At 41.2% G+C, this 18,864-nt stretch overlaps 1 protein-coding gene across 12 annotated transcripts in view; it reads left to right on the forward strand.

The window, feature by feature from the left end:
- Window positions 1–18,864, forward strand: part of LOC139472247 (potassium voltage-gated channel protein Shaw-like) — a 132,911-nt gene that overhangs the window by 28,022 nt on the left and 86,025 nt on the right. For all 12 annotated transcript variants that reach the window (XM_071254659.1, XM_071254648.1, XM_071254640.1 and 9 more), the window contains exon 2: window positions 2,153–2,330. The gene's annotated coding sequence lies outside the window, so the exon portion shown is untranslated. The remainder of the gene's footprint in view (window positions 1–2,152; window positions 2,331–18,864) is intronic.

Below are 18,864 nucleotides of genomic sequence, written 5' to 3' on the forward strand. Positions count from 1 at the left end.
TCAATTATGATGTATATTTAGTAATTGTATTCATCAGAGAACCATATATAATGCGTTGTGTGCGTCACTGGTTCACGAAATACTGAATAGTAGAAGGAAAATCGCTGGAGCAAATCGCTGGAGCACTGGTGGCCCAGTGGTATAGGTTAGCACAATTTGTTGTGACGAGTTCGAGTCCAAGGTTCATAACAAATAAGATCCTCGGCCTGTCACCTGAGACCAGCGTTCGTGGGTTTCATTGAAGGTGAACGTCTATGACCTGGGTGAAATCGAGGTTTTGATCCACATCTAGCTGTCGCGTCATGAATTGACTAAAATACTGTTCAAATTTGTGTTAAAACAATTTCTTCAGCAACCTCAAGCTTGTCGTAAGAGGCGACTAACGGGATCGGTTGGTCAGACTCGCTGCTTGGTTGATGCATGGCTTCGTACCCCAATTCCAATCATGCTCATGAAGTCAATCACCGGACTGTCTGGTCCAGACTCGATTATTTACAGGCCGCCGTCATATAGCTGAAAACTGCAGAACAAAACATGCATCTAGGTGGCCGTTGTGGAAGTGCTTTCATCTTCTGGCTATCGGAAGTTATCTGCACCTTTTTCGTGTTGGTGAAAAAAAGGAATAACTCACATGCGAAAAAAAGCCACGTCAAGAGTGTAAGTGTTCATTACTCGCGTCGCAAGCAGTATTTAGGTAGTTAATGTCCCATTTGGCAACATCACTGGTTGGCGGTATGTCGTTGCTACAATTCTGTCGCCGTGTATATATATATATATATATATCATGGCGCTGACAGTCGTAATTACTTGATGGATCAAGACTTGTCACTTCTTTCATGTAACTCTGAACCAGACATTGGTATGATAAGTGGACGGGGAAATAGCATATTAACGTAAGGACGAATCAAGAGTGTGTGTTATGACACACATATTGCACACATCCTGGTACATAATGCAAGGCATGCGACATCTCGAGGCATACATCAAGGGCGATTGGGTCGACGATAAATGTCTGTATAATTCTGAATGTAAACCTGAATATATTCCGTAGGATCTGAAGTTCAAAGCAAGACCATGTTTATAAGGAAGTAAATTGTTTTAGCTCACCTTAAACAATGTCTCGTTCACAGTTCCCTGAAGCAGGATATGATATCACTAAAGCACCTGGTCCATATGGGTCCGAAGTTTCCAATACTACTATCCTGCTTCGGGGGACTGTGATCCCATTATTCGTCGTCCATTCATCTTGATTTTTCAATACTATATTTTTCTCTAACTCCAACAGACATATGACTCTGAAAGGTTACATGGGTCTTATCTATAATGGCAGTCCTAAATATGCGTTCACAGAATGATTGTAAAAATGGAGACACGGTAGCTGGGATGTGCAGTTAAATCTGGTTTGATTTTACGTTTCGACCGTTGTCACAATTTTGAACATTTACCCTACTCTTGAGCCCCCCCCCCCCCCCCCCCCCCCATCAACCACCACCAACACACACACACACGCACACACATAAATTCCCACACGCGCAGCTCACCCACACCAACCATACCCATCACTGGACCTAGCATTGCTATCTAATATCATTCTGTAGCCTGTTAATGTCGACGTTATGTCCTTACATCTTTCACGGACTGTGTTTTTTAACCCGTGGTCTATAGTTTTTGCACGTAAACGTTCTGAGGTGCCATTTTGTCGGATATTTACAGTAGTCGTTGTTTGATGTCAATACCTAGACCTTAACTCCCTATTTACTGTTAGCACATCATACGGTAACAACAGCGTGATCACGATCTTAAAAAAATGCCCATTATGTAAACACTGTTGTATCTTAACACCTGCAGGTAACACGGTGTATATCCCCAACTGCCCTGGAATCAAGATATCAGAGTTATATTTCTCAGCCCTCAGAAAACACATCTCTGCCCGAGCCAATTAATTAAATCTACACGAGCGGGCTATCCAAGGCTCTCAACAACAGTGGGAGAGCGGAGGAGAACTGGAGATTTGATTAAATTTTCCAATTCCACTGCGCCGGTATCTGTGGCGTTGCCAGCCTAGGGCTTCTTGTGGCAATTAGGTACAGCAGACCACGAGCCGGTCGAGAGATGTCTTCCGCCACTTGACAACCTGTGTCCCCTCTTTCAGAAATGGACGGCCCCAGTAAGAGCGGCGATCAATACCGGTGATGGCAGCATGAGGATGGCAGGTTTGTTGGCTTGGGGAAGGTTAACACGCCATTGGAAGGATTGAGTACCGACGGATAGAGACAGCAGGGATCCAATACACCGGCTACGCTTTGCTACTGTCATTGTCTACAAACCTGGTGAGTACCATAACACATATTTCACAGATTTTTCCATTTTACTACCATTTTAGTACGAACCGCCCACCCTCCGAACGCTTCTGGCGAGAGTGCACGGCTTGTCTTTGGGAACTATTTTTGGTCGGAACCGGTGTAAAATTTGTTGTTAATCTTGCAAATATTCGTGTTTGAGTTTATTATGAGTGAAACTTGTTGCATGCTTTCGCAGTTTTCGCATACCCGCACCACAAGGTATCTTCTACGGCAGAGTAGAGATTACCGTCTCGGTCATTTGTCAATAATATTGGAATAAATAATGTATATATTTGATCCAGCATCGACGCGTTTTCGTTCCTTTGTGGGTGAGGGAATACAGTCTTTATACAACAGGAAGACCTGAACAGAAATGTTTTTATGTGTACGCTAAGGTTGAAAACTAAACTGTCACTATGATGCTTGTCTTTTACTCCGATCCATAAATATACGGGTTCAACGTTGTACCATCAGCCAGATTTGCATACAGGTAGAACACCAACATGATACGAACGTTTTACCATATGGAGTAATTATAAGGAATATTTAATCTACCGAAGAGTAAAACAACATATTGTACAATAAATGTTGCCCCAAGCGTGGATTCAAATATTTTGCCAATCAGGGTTATGAATTGCTTTCATTGATATAGTCGTCATTTTGTTTTCCAAATTATTGTTCAGCACAAACCATTACGATGTATAATGATATATTTGTTATTAGTTTCGCTTCAAGTGGCGGTTGTAGTCGGTGTCTACGAGTCTTGAGTTACGGTTTTTTCAGTCCTCGATGAATATGGCCGTGTTTAGATGCATTTGTAGACCGCTCAGCTGACCCAGTCGATACACTAGGCAGCTGTCAGCTGGCGTGAAATATTAACACAACGGAAGCTCACGGGTTCGTTAAAGCATCACCTAGTTACGCGTTTAGTCATGGTCGTGTTTGTGAATATGTTGTTTTCACCTTGACTGTGATGCACCATTCACTGATGGAGTCGTCCACATGTACAGCTTCTTCACAGATAGAACATACGATTGAATGAAATATCAATTTAGGAAAGGTTTGGGACCACACTAACATGAAATAAAATATCGGCGTTGTGATCAGAATAGGCCAGGTTGTGAAGGTCGGGACATTAAAATACGGGACAGGTGTCGATCGCAGTATCAGCTGATTGAATGAGTTCAATTCATAGGAATCACAGTTCTGTGTAAACCGCCACCCCGCGTTATAACGCTTACAACATATATATAACAAGACGAATGGTTTTGGTTGGGTTGCAGTTCTGCTACACATATATAATTTCGCCAATAAAATGTCATGTTTATGCAATTGCGAGTAGGCTCTTCTCCGAAACGCCATGACGCTTTCAACGCCAAAATATTGGTTCGTTTTCTGCATTGGCTCGTTTGGTGCTAATTCCTTTCGTAAGGTCATTTCACGTTAGAGTTGGGTATGTACACCTCATTCAGACTTTGGTATGTCAGTAATATCATCTAAGTATCAATCATCAGGACCTCCCTCATTATAACGTATGTGAACTGGACTATGTCTCTGTGATCAGGGAATATCAGGTTGGAGACCCTTACACATTTTCGCCGTAATGTATACCCCACATTCACTGTAACACACCATTTGGACGTGAATATGCTTTGTATGTCCTCCGTTATAACGCTGTCTAATCAATACCTCGTGGAACAGTATCCAATTAGCGAACTGTTTGCAACACTCTGCTCTCATAGATTACCATGATAAACACTGGCTATAATTGCGGTGCTGCTTGCTGTTTACTAATACACTCTACTATAATTTCATCAGTGACCGCTCGCTATACTGGCTATCAAATTATCCTAAACAGATATCATTCAATATCCAAGCTTCGTCCTATCCTGCCATACGCAAATCGATAGGCAAATCTGTCTAACATTTCTAATGTTGGAAATGGTGTATTTGGGGTTTATTTTAAGCTATTTGCTTTTCGCTATTCTTTCACTGGCATCCATCATTGTCAAAGCGGAATTCACACTATATATGGCTCCAACTGTGCTTGGCTCCACCCCCCTACCGACACTGGATAAGGCCATTGATAACGGACTAATGCCTTAATTAATTTCGTATTGATCAATTCAATAGATTCATCACACCGTTTTGTTACAAGCTATTACGTAATACGGCCACCACCTGTCATTGGTCACGTGACCTGCGCCACCTACCGTTAACGATTTGGGAAGTTCAGACTAGGCAAAGGGGCATCGATTGGTTTACATTTTAGCCCCAGTGCATAATTGTATGCTGCTATTACTACACCTTCTTTTTGGTCCTAACAAACTTACGCTATTTAAATCACAACTCCCGTTTCTTGCTAATCCTGATAGATAACGACAACTGATATTGCTACTTCAATCCTTTTCTGTTAGTTGCTGATATCAAAACTACTGCTCTACATTGTTTGTTGTTTTACGCCGCACTCAGCAATATTACAGCTATATAGCGGCGATCTGTAAATAAACGAGTCTGGACCAGACAATCCAGTGATTGACATCATGGCCATCGATCCACACAATTGGGATACGATGACATGCATCAACCAAGTCAGCGAGCCTGACCACCAGATCCCGTTAGACACCTCTTCGGCAAGCACGGGCTGCTGAAGACCAATTCTAACCCGGATCTTCACGGGTCACTACTCTACATTGAACTAAAAGGATAGAAAAATACTAATAGAAAAAAACATGCAAGTGTAAGAAAGAAAAAGAAGATATCTGGCAACTATTTGAACCTGTCTGCTAATTTTCATGCCATTATTACAAAGTTTCCTGTAAGTTTAAAAAATGACATGTTTCAGTGGTCTGAAAGGGGCCTTTTCCAACCTGGTCCTCGTGAAGCCACATACGAACATATCGCTGCTACATACAGCAAGCTGTTTCTCCTTTTCATGAAAGTTTACCAGGCATACTAAAATAATTGCCTATAGATCCAATGCTGACGCGTGCACACGGACTGTACGTGTTTGTGAAGCAAAACTGATAAGGATCGCAAGCTAATGCCGTATCAGACATAATCAGTAAAACGCCTCACTACTTTCTAGCGGTAGTATGTGTTGCGTCTACTAATTTTTCTAAGTCGGTTACCACTGAATATTCTACTATGACTACTGTCCGTATCTCAGCGAGTAAGTGAGTGAGTTCAGGTTTACGCAGTATTCCAGCATTATCACGGCAGGCTTCACATATTGTACCCATTTGGGGAATCGAACTCGTGCTGTCGACGTGACGAGAGAACGATTTAACCAGTTGCCCACCCTTCTGCTCTGCAACAACTACTACCCACTGCATCGGACAGGGGTAGACTTGCCCATGTCCCTAAGACAAAATTATTAGTTTAAATATTAATTTCTATATTATATTATATAATAAGAACAATCTGTCCCTATAAGAGACTGGCGTCGTTAGATACACTGTCCGCTTTTCTAGACTTGCCTATTCTAATGATAGCATTACTATACACTCATAACTTGTAATTCAGTATAGCCTTGGAGCAAGGCTTGACAAGAGGTCACTTTGAGTTTTAGCACGTGGTGTTCGGAACACTCAAGAACACATTTTATTTCTCCGACGGAACAGCACCAAGCAATAAATCATAGTCTCGCAGGAGACGTGTTTACGCACAGAGTATTAACCCAACAGTTTTCATCCAGACATCGACGAAGGATTACAGCAAATGAATAGCGACAGATTGCATCAAATCAAGGCTTCATGATTAAGCCACAAAGCCTAAGTCGAAAGGTGGCGATATTTGGTTATCATTAGATTTATTTCCCGCAACCCTGGCCTGGTCGTGTCTGCTTGGCAAAGCCTTTGTTATGGTTCAACCAGTCAGGACACGGACTAAGCCGGTTTGCACTGCGGAAGTACACATGCCCAATGTGCGTGATTGGTCATCCGATATAGTCCTAGCCACCGGAAATACACGTCACATGGCCAAATAGATCATCCCGCAGTGAATGGCTACAAGAGGGGCGATTTGTTGGCTATATTGTAACTGAAAATGCTATTTATGGAACGTGTATAAATGTCGGTTTAAATGAATGTTATCACGAAGAAACAATTTCGTAAAACCCGATCTACATAACACAATCTACTTGGTTAGGGCAGCTGCAGGAAAGCGGATCATATGACTGTAAAGAGTATTCGTGAAAAAAACACATGCCTACCTTTTTTTTATTAAGAAATACCATTATATTACTGAATACTACCTGTGCGACAAAATGTAATACCTTTATGCCTATATGCAAACTCTGCTCGCTTTGCTAGGTGAGCTAAAGACTCCCTATAAACTAGTGTACTGCTATGATCAATTGCATGTAAATGTTTCGTTTTAAATTGATTGTTTTACGATGTCCTTCAACACGAGCTTTTAAATAAAATCCTGAAACAACGTAAGATCAGGTAAAAACTAACATATCTACCATCAGCCATGCTTTTTCAATTGAAATAAGATTTACGTGAATGAACAACCTCAACATGTAGCAAATTGACACAGGATCGTGTACCGTCAGACCCCACGCGCGTTTCATGATAGGCCGACAAACCCGACATCCTTATCTCGCCATCTCTGGCACTTCAAAGAAGTCTTGTTACGTCACCCGGTATCATGAGATATGTAACCCCCCCTCAAGATAACTACACATTAGCGGGAAGATGATGGCAAAAATGCACGATTAGGGCATAAATCACCTTCTGTCAGCCCTGATCGAGAAAACCTGACTGGGAATGGCTTTGTGTAGTTAATACATCAAAAAGTTGCTTAGTCTTCTACAAAGACTGGGGTTTCGCATATAACTTTATCTACAATCCAACACAACACCTACTTGCTTAGTAGATATCTACATTTTGTTTTGATAATGATTTTCAGACAAAAACGAAAACAAAGATGGCAGATATTCTATGTCATGCTCCATGCGTGAAATAAATGTTATGAGGTAGAGATCACACCACAGCGTTAACTATCTGGATTATGTCTGGTCTCATTACAAAAATGCTGAATCCATTTGTCGGAATGAATGGCATGTTGGGATAATGGCAGGTCTATCACTGATTCAGTATGTTTCAGATGAAAGAAGGGGCACTGGTGGCCCAGTCGTCTAAGGCGCCGCGATTCGCTGTGCAGAGTTGCGTCCCTTGGGCACGCCAGAAACCTATGATTGTGGGTTGGAATACCGAGTCGCCCCGATAATGTTTCTAAGTTTGTCAGCACCATACCAGTACTCGTGGGTTTCATCGGAGTGGTAAACGTCTGAGACCTGCATCACTTCGGGCTTTCCTCGCCGTGATATAACTGGAATAATGCTAAGAGCGGCGTTAAAGCCAACTCACTCACTCACTCAGATGAAAGATGCGAGGCTCATGAGACATAGGATTTTGTACACATGATATATAGGATTTTATACTCATGATATATAGGATTTTGTACACATGATATATAGGATTTTGTACAAACTACAGTGGAGCCTCACAGCTCTTTGTGTCGTTGCTTAACTATTTCTTGAGCGTTAATATCACACGAACGTCAGAAATGCACTATCCCGTTCATTTCGAACCTTTACAGAATACCCCTATAAGATATGTAGGATAGTGCAATTTTGACACTCACTTTATTAATATCTCTAGAAATATTTAAGCAGCGACACAAGAGCCTGTGCGTAATGTCCCCAACACTAAGCCATTGTTCGTGTCTTGGTAGTGTTTGTCGGCTAGATGAATTGGTTTTCAGCAACCCATGCTTGTCGTAAGAGGCGACTAACGTCATCTGGTGGTCAGTCTGGCTTATTTGGCTGATGTCATCGTATCCCAATTGCGTAGATCGACGCTCATGATGTCAATCACTGGATTGGTTGGTCTAGATTCGATTATTTACAGACCGCCATCATACAGCTGGAATATTGCTGAGTGCGGCGCTATACAACAAGCAGATTACTGCAAGTTCCCACATATTAAAAGTATGTTCATAACATAGATATCTCGAAATTGTACACACGTTCAGTGTCTTAAAACCGAACCCGATAAGTATCTGCAGATGACGACATTAGTCTAAATGGTCTTTTAATTGCTTTTCGTGTTTGACGCGCGTGCCCAGTGACTGAACTTTTATCTGCAATCAGAGGCGGCAACCTTAAAGTCTCCCGAATCCAGGGACTGCCACCAAAATGTGAACTGTATAATGGCGGAATTGTAGCTCGCTACCACGATGACGTCATGGCAGGATACATGTGTTTATGTTGACATACATCATTTGGCCTGTGTCGGGTTCTGCCTCGTGCCATACAACCACGCTGTTTTTTACTATTTCCACTAAATCTGCCCGTTGAGAGTAACCGCACTTTAATCTAAACGCTGTGTGTAGACGTTGAACGTCGATAAGACTTCCTTTTCAATGTTTCCGTCTGTCCCTCTTTCCCTCCCTCTGGCTATGTTTAGTCACTTTGGACAAGGAATGTGTTGTTACCAGTCAATGTATTGTTTTTTTAGGGAAAATGAAACGAAAACAATGATGCTGCAATCTTGGAAAATAACATCACAAATATTCTACACTCGTATAATAGTATTCATGTATACATTTTTATATTTTACATTTATGTTTTTTAGAGACTAAACTGCCGGGCAAAATACGTTTACACTCACGTTTAATGGTGGCTAAGAAAGAAACAAACAAGAAATGGTTATTCGATGGTGATGTTTTGGATACGGTGATCATGGTGTTGTTAAATTTAATTTGGCAGTGTTCTCAGCTTTGTTACGTTTTGATAACGTTTGTCGTTTATGGTAAAGTGTATACTTTCCTTTGTCCGGCAGTGTATTTGTAAGTTAGTGAACGTTGTCGGACACCACAACATCAAGAAATGGTTCGTGGATAACTGCATGGAATATTATTACTGTTCCACTAGTTTCGTCATGTCAGCTCTCAGATGTACCCAGAATGCATTTCAACAGCAGACGTCTGCTGATTTAATTAGCGTATAATACCTCAGCTGTTAGATGCTTAGTAACCATCAGCATGCCATATTGTCAGTGGTCGAACAGTTTCATTTTCATGGTGTCTTGTTACCTTGGTTACCTAAGCATATCTCCATCCCTCATCCACCCTACCCTTCACGTTCACCCCTCCCTCATATGCCGTCCGGTCAGATATATCACCCTTGCCTTCACCCCCTCCCTATACTATCCACCCACCTTAGTCTACCCTACTTTTCACATTCCTCTTTCCTACCCTACCCTCCACATACCCAACCCTTCAGCTACCCTTCTCTTCACATACCGTATCCAACGACACTACCCTAGGCAATAAGTCGCTGGCCTAGCCTTGCCTAGCGTACCATGTGTCGCTGACACCTGTGACCGCCAAGCCCCCTACCCTTCTAACACTTGTCGCTTTCACCCATGAACAGTGTGACATCCCCTGCATCTCCACGAACGTCCCCCGCGGTGTGACACACTAACCCGATAACTACGTATAACCAATCGACTTAGTCTCCGACGCTCGTGCATTAATCTTGTTGATAAGCCGAGGCCACCGCCGCCGCCACCGCCACCGACGACGACGACGACCGGAGTGGTCAGAGGCGTTTGGTCAGTGATGCGTGTATATTGTACATGCATGGATATTGTACAGTCAGAATATGCCAACTTCGAATTTCGATTAGGGCCAAATTCTCAGCAACAGCAGCCCCTCATTAGGATTATTGACTGCAAGTTACAGCCAAGGCAGTAACCTCCGTCCTTCAATGTGGATGTGTATCGCTTCTTGGCCTGACAAACAGTCCTCGATGTCAACATTTCACACAGGTATCGAATACTGGTTAATCTTGATTGCACACGGGTCACACGGATCCGTCTCGATACAATTTTCTTACCATTACAGTCTAAATCAAAGATAACTTCACTCTATTTGTCTAGATTTACCAAATGTTCAACGTAATAAATTTGGATTTACCTGTTCCATGCTCTATGCTCCGATATGAATATGTATATTTAATTATGTAGACAAATTGTTCAATGAATCCAAGTCTTTTCCTCGAATAAACTCCTGTTTTGTTCAGATAAGAAATGATTTATCTCGATAAACTAATGCACAGATGTAACGCCCACGAATCTCGAAATGTATTGGTAACTTGTCGTACAGATTTGAAAATCGAGACATATATCTCTCGTTATATGGAAATATAACCCTTCAGTATCCCGACGTATGCTGCTAACGAGTCATATATATCAAGAATACTTATGTTCCTGAGCAAACATGCCTCTGAAAACACAACAATTGAACGTTCTTTACGCTATTAACGCTTCTTGCAAATACCCATTTTCACCATAGTTACGTTCTCGTCGGTCATCCATATATAATAGGACATTCATTATACAGTAAACTTCGGTTATAACGAACTCAAATGGACCACTAGATTTAGTTCGTTATAACCGTAGTTCGTCATAAGCATATATACAACATCTATACAGCAAATGACAGGGACCAAAAATTTAGTTCGTAATATCCGTCAGTATATATAAGACATTCATTATACAGTAAACTTCGGTTATAACGAACAGAAGGATATTACGAACTTAATTTTTCGTCCCGGCAATTTGCTGTATAGGTGTTGTATATATGCGTATAACGAACTGCGGTTATAACGAACTAAAACTAGTGGTTCATTTGAGTTCGTTATAACCGTAGTTCACTGTATGCATGACCCTTCTGTCTCGACATAGGCATCTCACTGTTAATACCAATAGGACAGTCTCCTCGATCTCGAGGTTTTCTAAGTAACTGATTGATACAAGTACGAATGTCTTCTCTATCTCGAAATCTCGTAATTGATCGTGGGTATTTCTTCCGTCGATAAACAGTGCTTTCACAGACCAATACGAAACACTCATTCACACATTCGTTATTCACAATCTCGACTGCTCTATTCTTACCACAATCTCTCTACCTTCTGACAACCTGTGCACTAAGAGTTATGGGTCTGGGTATTTAGTGGGTTATAAAGAACATTCTTTGAATAACCTATCTTGCAATCAAATATACACATGCATTTGACAGTATTCCAAATCTTAACGATAAGCCACAAGTGCTTGTACGTACAAAGATATAAGAGCAACTTGATATTAACGCCAAAAGCAATCTGCTCTGTTTGAAAAGGTCGGGTCAACTGTTTCCTTCGAGGTTAATTTGTAGTAAGACTCCCCACTGAACGTCACGCCAAGAAATCCGCACGTGTCGTAGACCTTGTTCAATTACTATTACAATTACAAGGATCCGTCATTGATTTGGTTCTCACAGCCAGTTAATCAGTTACGTATTCGCGCTGATGGTTCTTCGTGTAAGATGCAATTGCCTCACACACAGTACTCCCCCACTGATGGGATTGGATGGGGGGTGTATTTTTTTAGCAATAACTCAATGATATTACTGGGGGTAAAAATGTTTGTTTGTTTGTTGTTTAACGCCAGCTATATTCCAGCTAAATGAAGGCGACCTGTAAATAATCGAGCCTGGACCAGACAATCCAGTGATTGACATCATGAGCATCGATCTACGCAGTCGGGATACGATGACATGCGTCAACCGAGTCAGCTAGCCTGTCCACCCGATCCCGTTAGTCGCCTCTTAGGACAAGCATAGTCGCCTTTTACGGCAAGCATGGGTTGCTGAAGACCTATTCTACCCCGGATCTTCACGGATGGCGGGTATAACGCTCTAATCGTGTCGACTCAAAACTATGGATATACACTGATCTTTTTATGGTGTCAAAGAAGGCCTGAACGTAATCACGAACTTCAGCGTTTAAGAAATTTGACTTCCATTTAGGTTTGTTTGAGCTGAACAATTTAATAGGAAATGATTTTCCCACTTCATGTCTGCTTCTCCAACTGTATATGGTGTGAACTTGGGAACAATTTTATATGTATCAATAGATGTCTTTTTTTAATGGCTGGTTGACCTTTTCTATCAAGTGAGTGATTTTGGTTTTACGCTGCTTTTATCATAGCTTTAGACACCAGAAATGGGTTTCACACCTTGTAAATGTATTTTTAGGATGATAGCGGGCCTGTGGTGCACAATGGTACAACACGCCTGTTGGAAGTGACGAATATGCATCCCTATTATTTCGACTTATTTTCTCTATCATGTAAGGCGTCGTAATTTGATGAGCAGAGTAGAGACCCTCTACGTGCCAGAATCCGATGAACGTTGGTTCGGGTTCCATATTGGCCCTGATTATGATCCTTGGGCTGTCAGTATCACACCTGACCTGTGATCATAGCTTTAGCCAAAGTGGTAAAAGGAAAAGACTTTCCACACTTTGGGATTTCCTTTCTCATTAAGTGTGATCTAACTGAAATACTGTTCGAAACGGCATTAAATTCTATCTCCCCCCCCCCCCCCCTCTCTCTCTCTCTCTGTCTCTCTCTCTCTCTCTCACACACACACTCATACTCACGCACACACACACATACGTACTTCCTTTCACAGACTTTAGACCAATGAAGGCCAGGCATCTATCACTAGATGTGTGTAGCTGGAATATGATTCAGAGTTTTAGATGCACCAAAATTAACCACCCGTTCAAGCAAACAAGGTTAATGTTACCTTTATTCAATTTGGGTTAAATCTTAAGTGTGCCCTTCATCACAGAATAACAGCTTATTTTTAGTAAGTCTATTTCCAGGCCTCCGCCATCACTCTAACATGATATTAAACAAGACACGGTACAATCGGGCTCACGGCGACCTGTTACCACCTCATGCCTAGCACGTGCATGAGGTGAAGTAACCCGTATGTAACACAGGGTGGGTAAGAATGCTGGGGCACGTCAAACGGGGGGTAAAAGATAAGAAAAGGAGAGATTTAATTGTTTAAGAAGGGAGTACAGCTACGGTGCAGATAATACAGTGATTAACACACCTTACCACCCTCACTGGCAACTTCCAGACTCTCTCCCAGTCTTCATGCTCACTGACCTTTAACGTATAATTATGCCAAGCGGTAAGATAAGCGCCTATTAATTTGACTTAACTGTGTTCTTGATACAGTGAAGGAGATTGATATCATAATAATTTATTACGTGAAATTCGGTGTGTTGTTTGTGACAATACGAGAGGTGCACTTTTGAAAACGCTCTTCGGGAGCATTTTAAGCCTCTTTGAGCGTTATAACAGCTTTATCATGACGGGGTACACTAACCAAGGACTTCTTCAGAAGGTTTAATCAAGAATCGGCTTTTTTAATAACAAATTTGCGTTTATGGAGGTATGTACGTAAGACGTGATATGCACACCGATTTTTCCGTTTATGCCTCCATACACGCCAAAGGAACATACGGAAGTCAAATTCTTATGAATAAATACGTCAACATTAACAACTTCATCGACTGCGTATTTAATTATTAACATAAAAAACAACCTGAAGACAACAATACGAAATCAGGGTCATCGTTCATAGAGATACTGCAAGACATTGTCAGCCAATCAGGAGACATTAGTTCGTCTGTGTTGGTGGCCTAATCATGTTTCAGTCTATGAAACAGTAACGCCACAATAATTGCTTGGCTAGCCAATCAAAAACCGCGGAAATAATTGCTATATATATGTTAGGATTAGAACCCTATTCTTCGGCGTGACGAGCAATCGCTTTTCCCATTCTACCGCCTCTATAAAATGGGTTGGGATTGATAATCACAGTATTGCTGATTATAAATGCCCGTTTTTAATTCTTTTCACTATTTTTCATTCTTTTCTGTCAACCACTTCTTGGTTGGTGTACTGGAAGATATATTTTGTTGTACGATTTGGATAGGTCGTTGTTCCTTGAAGTATTTATTGCCGGTACATCATTCATTTTGAGCGTTGTTCTCGGAAGGGGATTGTTTTGCGATGGGTTGATATTAATTTAAGAGTGTGTTTTATATGCGATAGACTATTATATTTGGAGGGTGTAGTGCGGTTAGCATCGTCCACTGATTTCATTTTGATTCTCAAAGTTGAGGATTGGTACCCTGTGGTCCCTAGGTGTAGCAGTTTGAAATGATTTAAGTTCGTTCCGAGCTGATAAATAACAACACATCAATTCAATAGAGAATAAATATACGGAACCGGATGTACAAAGATATTTGACAAGTGATAAATAGGTAATGGGGTTTTGAGAGGTTAATGTGATGATAACACCGTTTAGTGACAAATTATTTGTGTATTACTCCCAATTGCAACGTTATACAGCTCCACATATTAATTCACCGTTTACCGTTGATAATTCAGCAATGCGAACAAGTCTCCCAAATGGCAAAGGTTATCTGACATGGTTCTCTTAAATTATCTCCCCTTTGAGATCGGTTTGGTACGAAACCCATGACTACTGTAATTTGTACGGGGCACTCATACGTAAGAAAGGTTTATACAAGATTCTGATGTTCTTCTTATCAGGACCAGGTGATTAATTAGATACAGTGTCAGCTTGCGATGCGAGCATCATGTGTATTCCCATTCATGACTTTCTCCCCATCCTTTCCAAGTGGCTTTTTAAGGGAACCCGTATGTAGATACACACACACGGACCTGGAGATAAACCTTAACATCCGGGTCTTGACACAGACAGGCAATACTAAGTGATAACAGACACGGAGAGCGAGCATGGAAGGGGGAAATTAGCTTTTCATGTCCCTTACGCTGTAGGATGGTGGCGAGATAAGATAGAAAATAGGACTCGGTATATATGTGTGTGGAGCTCTTTATCATGAAGGATGCGTGAGGGTGGCTTCAATCATACGGATTACTACAACTCCACAGCAGGGTTGGTGTACACGCCAGAAGACTGAGAACAGTCCAAGTCTTGTTGAAAGACGTGAAGCTGATCCATTTCATATTGAATAGATGTATGTTGGTATCTGAGTACAGCTCGGCTTCTACTGTCCGACTTTGCTGGCCGTTAATACACACAGCTACGAATCCCTCTGATAAAAATGTCTTTATGAAGCATGATGATGATTATGCAGCTGCCTTCACAAGGGCCGCTCTAGTGCACGTTGAAGAATACCGCGGACATCTTATACACCAGTTCCCAAACAATTTACCCTTAAAGGAGTCGTACAGGGCGGCTCAAGCCCCAAGCAAAGCTTACCTTTTTATTTTATTTTCGTCTTTGGGTTTTTCCACACATATGTCACACGTGGTCTTTATAATATCTTGTATTATGTAGAACATGTAGAAAGGGAATTCCGTTGTGACTAATAAAGGTCACGTGTTACTTTAGGTCTTTCAGCCTTTGGGTGTCACCCGATGCCTTCCTCTAGTTCAAAATATTTTTGAATGGCACACACAAGAAGAAGAAATTTTATTGTACGAGCACCCTCAAAGCGCAGGGTACAATGTTTCTACAAACTAATATAATTAACATATTATGATAGAAATATGCATCGATCTCTATAAGGACGTTTCCACGGGAGGGATTCGTAGCTACAGGCAGATATCAGTTAGTTAGAGTGGAACAGTGTACATTGTTTTCTGTAATAGCGTGTATGCCGCATCTATATTACAATGTTCAGGACCGTGACGATGGCGTTAATCCGCTTCACTGACTCATAGACAAATATCCATTTCATTCATGGCATCATGCGACAGCTGGAAACAATAACCATGTTGGCCTTATTCTACGTCCAACTCAAAGTCACAACCCAAATCGATAGACAAGCTATACATGTTACAGTTGATATGTACAATCAGGGAATATAAACACGACCTGATTGTGCCTGGAAATATGTGTTCGCGATTTTGTGATGCGTGTTCCGTTGTGAGTGAATGCTGTTTTCAGCGGTAAACAACATCAATATGCAATTCTATCAGGTGGCAGTTCTAATCACGTTTGGGCAGGCAAATCAGTGGGTGATAGCATGAGCAATGACCCATGGCAAGATGACACAGAATCAGCTAAGGCATGAATGGTAACTAGCCGCAGTTAGGCCTTGTCACGTGCATATTTGGAAACCGGCCACACTATTTTATTCACGTAATTCCATTATTTCTTTTGTTGATGTACAGTAAACTACGGTTATAACGAACACGCTTATAACGAACTGACGGATATAACGAACTTACTTTTTGGTCCCGACTTCTTGCTGTAGTCATGCTGTATATGTACTTATAACGAACTACGGTTATAACGAACTAAAATTAGTAGTCCCTATGAGTTCGTTATAACCGTAGTTTACTGTATGTCGATTTAATCCAAACACTATATTATTTCAAACAACTTTCTCATTTTAGTGGAGGATGAATAGTTCATATGGTTCCCTGTTTCCTCGTGATTTTTTTTGTTTTGACAAACTGGTTATACAAATACACGGGAGACACGGACCAACATTTGAAATAACTCTTTGATTTGATCAACATGAATACAATGGCATTAGTGAATAACTATCACATTGGTGTGAAGTTGATAGTCATATATTTCATACATTCTGCCTAAAAATGATTCATTGGTGAATGGAAAATTGTTTCCCTTTCAAATACACATTATGACCAATTCAGGTAATACATATGCAGATAATGAGGCAGTACCCATGCTTGTATTAGAGGCCCACTATGAAGGAATGAGGACACGATTGTTACACTGTGTGACCTGGATTATGTGTCATCGTGGCTCGACGGTTACCCTAGGCGTCAATTGTCGTTCATGCTGACAACCATTCGAATTCGATTAATCACATGCAGCCCCGATGTGGCTGATTGTCTGCGGCTTAAAAGACGTTCACTTATTCACTTCAATGAACGCTGTCCTGTTCTACTTCGGAATAATGGGAACAAGCTGAAACCATCATGAATGCGTTTTACAATTGTTAAATGGTCTGAAAATAGTCTCCAGCTGATCACGTTCAAGCATCTCTATGTTTGTTATACTGGTATTTTAACCTCGTACAATTAAGCCTGAATCAGATAAGGCCAGAAATAACCTATGTCTCTCTCGGGGTTCCCCCGTTGATCTTCTCTATAACTAATCAGCGCTGCCATGCTGGTACAGAGACCTTGGTGGATCTGTTCAATGAAGGTGTGCATCAAAAGATCTCATTAGCTCGTGTTTTAATCTCGAGCAGCATTCCCCTGTGTTTTCCCGCGTTTTCTCAGATCGTCTGCTGTGTTGAAGTATATCCAGCGACACCAAGTGGCGGGAATCTACCAGACGTATTTTAACGGAAGTCGTCTGCTCGGCGAAATCTCACGTCTGCCAAGGCATGCCAGACGGTGGCAGTATGCCTACTTGTTGCAAGTTGGATTTCATCCCCGCAGTTTCGTATTTTCCTATACATAAACAAGCTGTTGCTTAATAATAATTCCTGCTTGAAAAAAAAACCCATTAAGTGTTCCGCTAACAGAGAACGCTTTAGTTAGTAGCCCCTTTGGATGTGTTTTCTGCATACTCTATTATTACCCAGCATTTGGGAAGATTAAATGTTTACGTTCCGCAAACCCCCCACGGTTTGCACAGTTTCGTATATGGCTTCCATTGAACCAAATCGCGAAACAACATGAAGAACATATAAACTCAGCGTTGTTTTTGTTGCTGATGTTGTGATTCTATTGAGTAACATGCGCCGCTGTTTGTTCATATTTCAGTTTTACAAGAAAGGTTTATGGAACAAATATGATTCTATATCTTACTTTGAGCTTCCATCATGTATTTTACAGCACGTTGTGTTTTAACTCCAAAACCGCCTGTTTAGTAAAACTCTAAATTGGTACATAGGACCTCAGGCACCACCCCAGCATTGGTAAATGGCTTGGTAATGGGGTTAGAACCGTGATGAGTCTGTCTAAACCGGACTGAAACCACGCATCAGTGAGTTTCTTCAAGGAAGTTATCACTGACATACCCTCGTCATACTAAACACTCTTACAGGCCTAGACTAACGTCTATTCTCTGAAATGAACATATTTTTACAGAAAAAAAGTTGTTAAGTTATAGTTATCAAATATGATAAAAAGGAGCCCAGAGACGTTTTTCATTTTCAGAATCTAGACTTGCCAAACATTATAGACTTGCATGGGCTGTATTGGATATATTTGTTTCAGGGTCTGTGTGACAGACTAATACAGACCCCGAAACACAAATATCCGAAAAATCGCTTGCAAATCTACACGTCCTTATTTCTTCAGTTTCTGAAAATAAAGAGATTTTCTGGTCTCCTATTTATTTCATGTTTAACAAAACAGTTTTTTAAAAAGAATAATTTAATGTTTTCATAGACTAAGTGTTAGTCCACATGTTCGACTTCAACTCTCTGTGAGGGGATGGGTTCGGTTATGAAACATGCATTGATAGAAACGCACAATCTGGGCTTCACTGTTTTCGCATGATGACGCTAAGGAATATGGCTATCGATTTGTGGCATGTCCTCTCTCTACTACATGCTGGTGAGATTACTGTATATTGTCAAGGAAGCTGCTGTATGTATGACTCACAATGACATCGCCGAATTGAA

Source organism: Haliotis cracherodii, unplaced genomic scaffold, assembly GCF_022045235.1.
Source record: "Haliotis cracherodii isolate W230 unplaced genomic scaffold, xgHalCrac1.p SCAF_1, whole genome shotgun sequence".
Classification (NCBI taxonomy): domain Eukaryota; kingdom Metazoa; phylum Mollusca; class Gastropoda; order Lepetellida; family Haliotidae; genus Haliotis; species Haliotis cracherodii.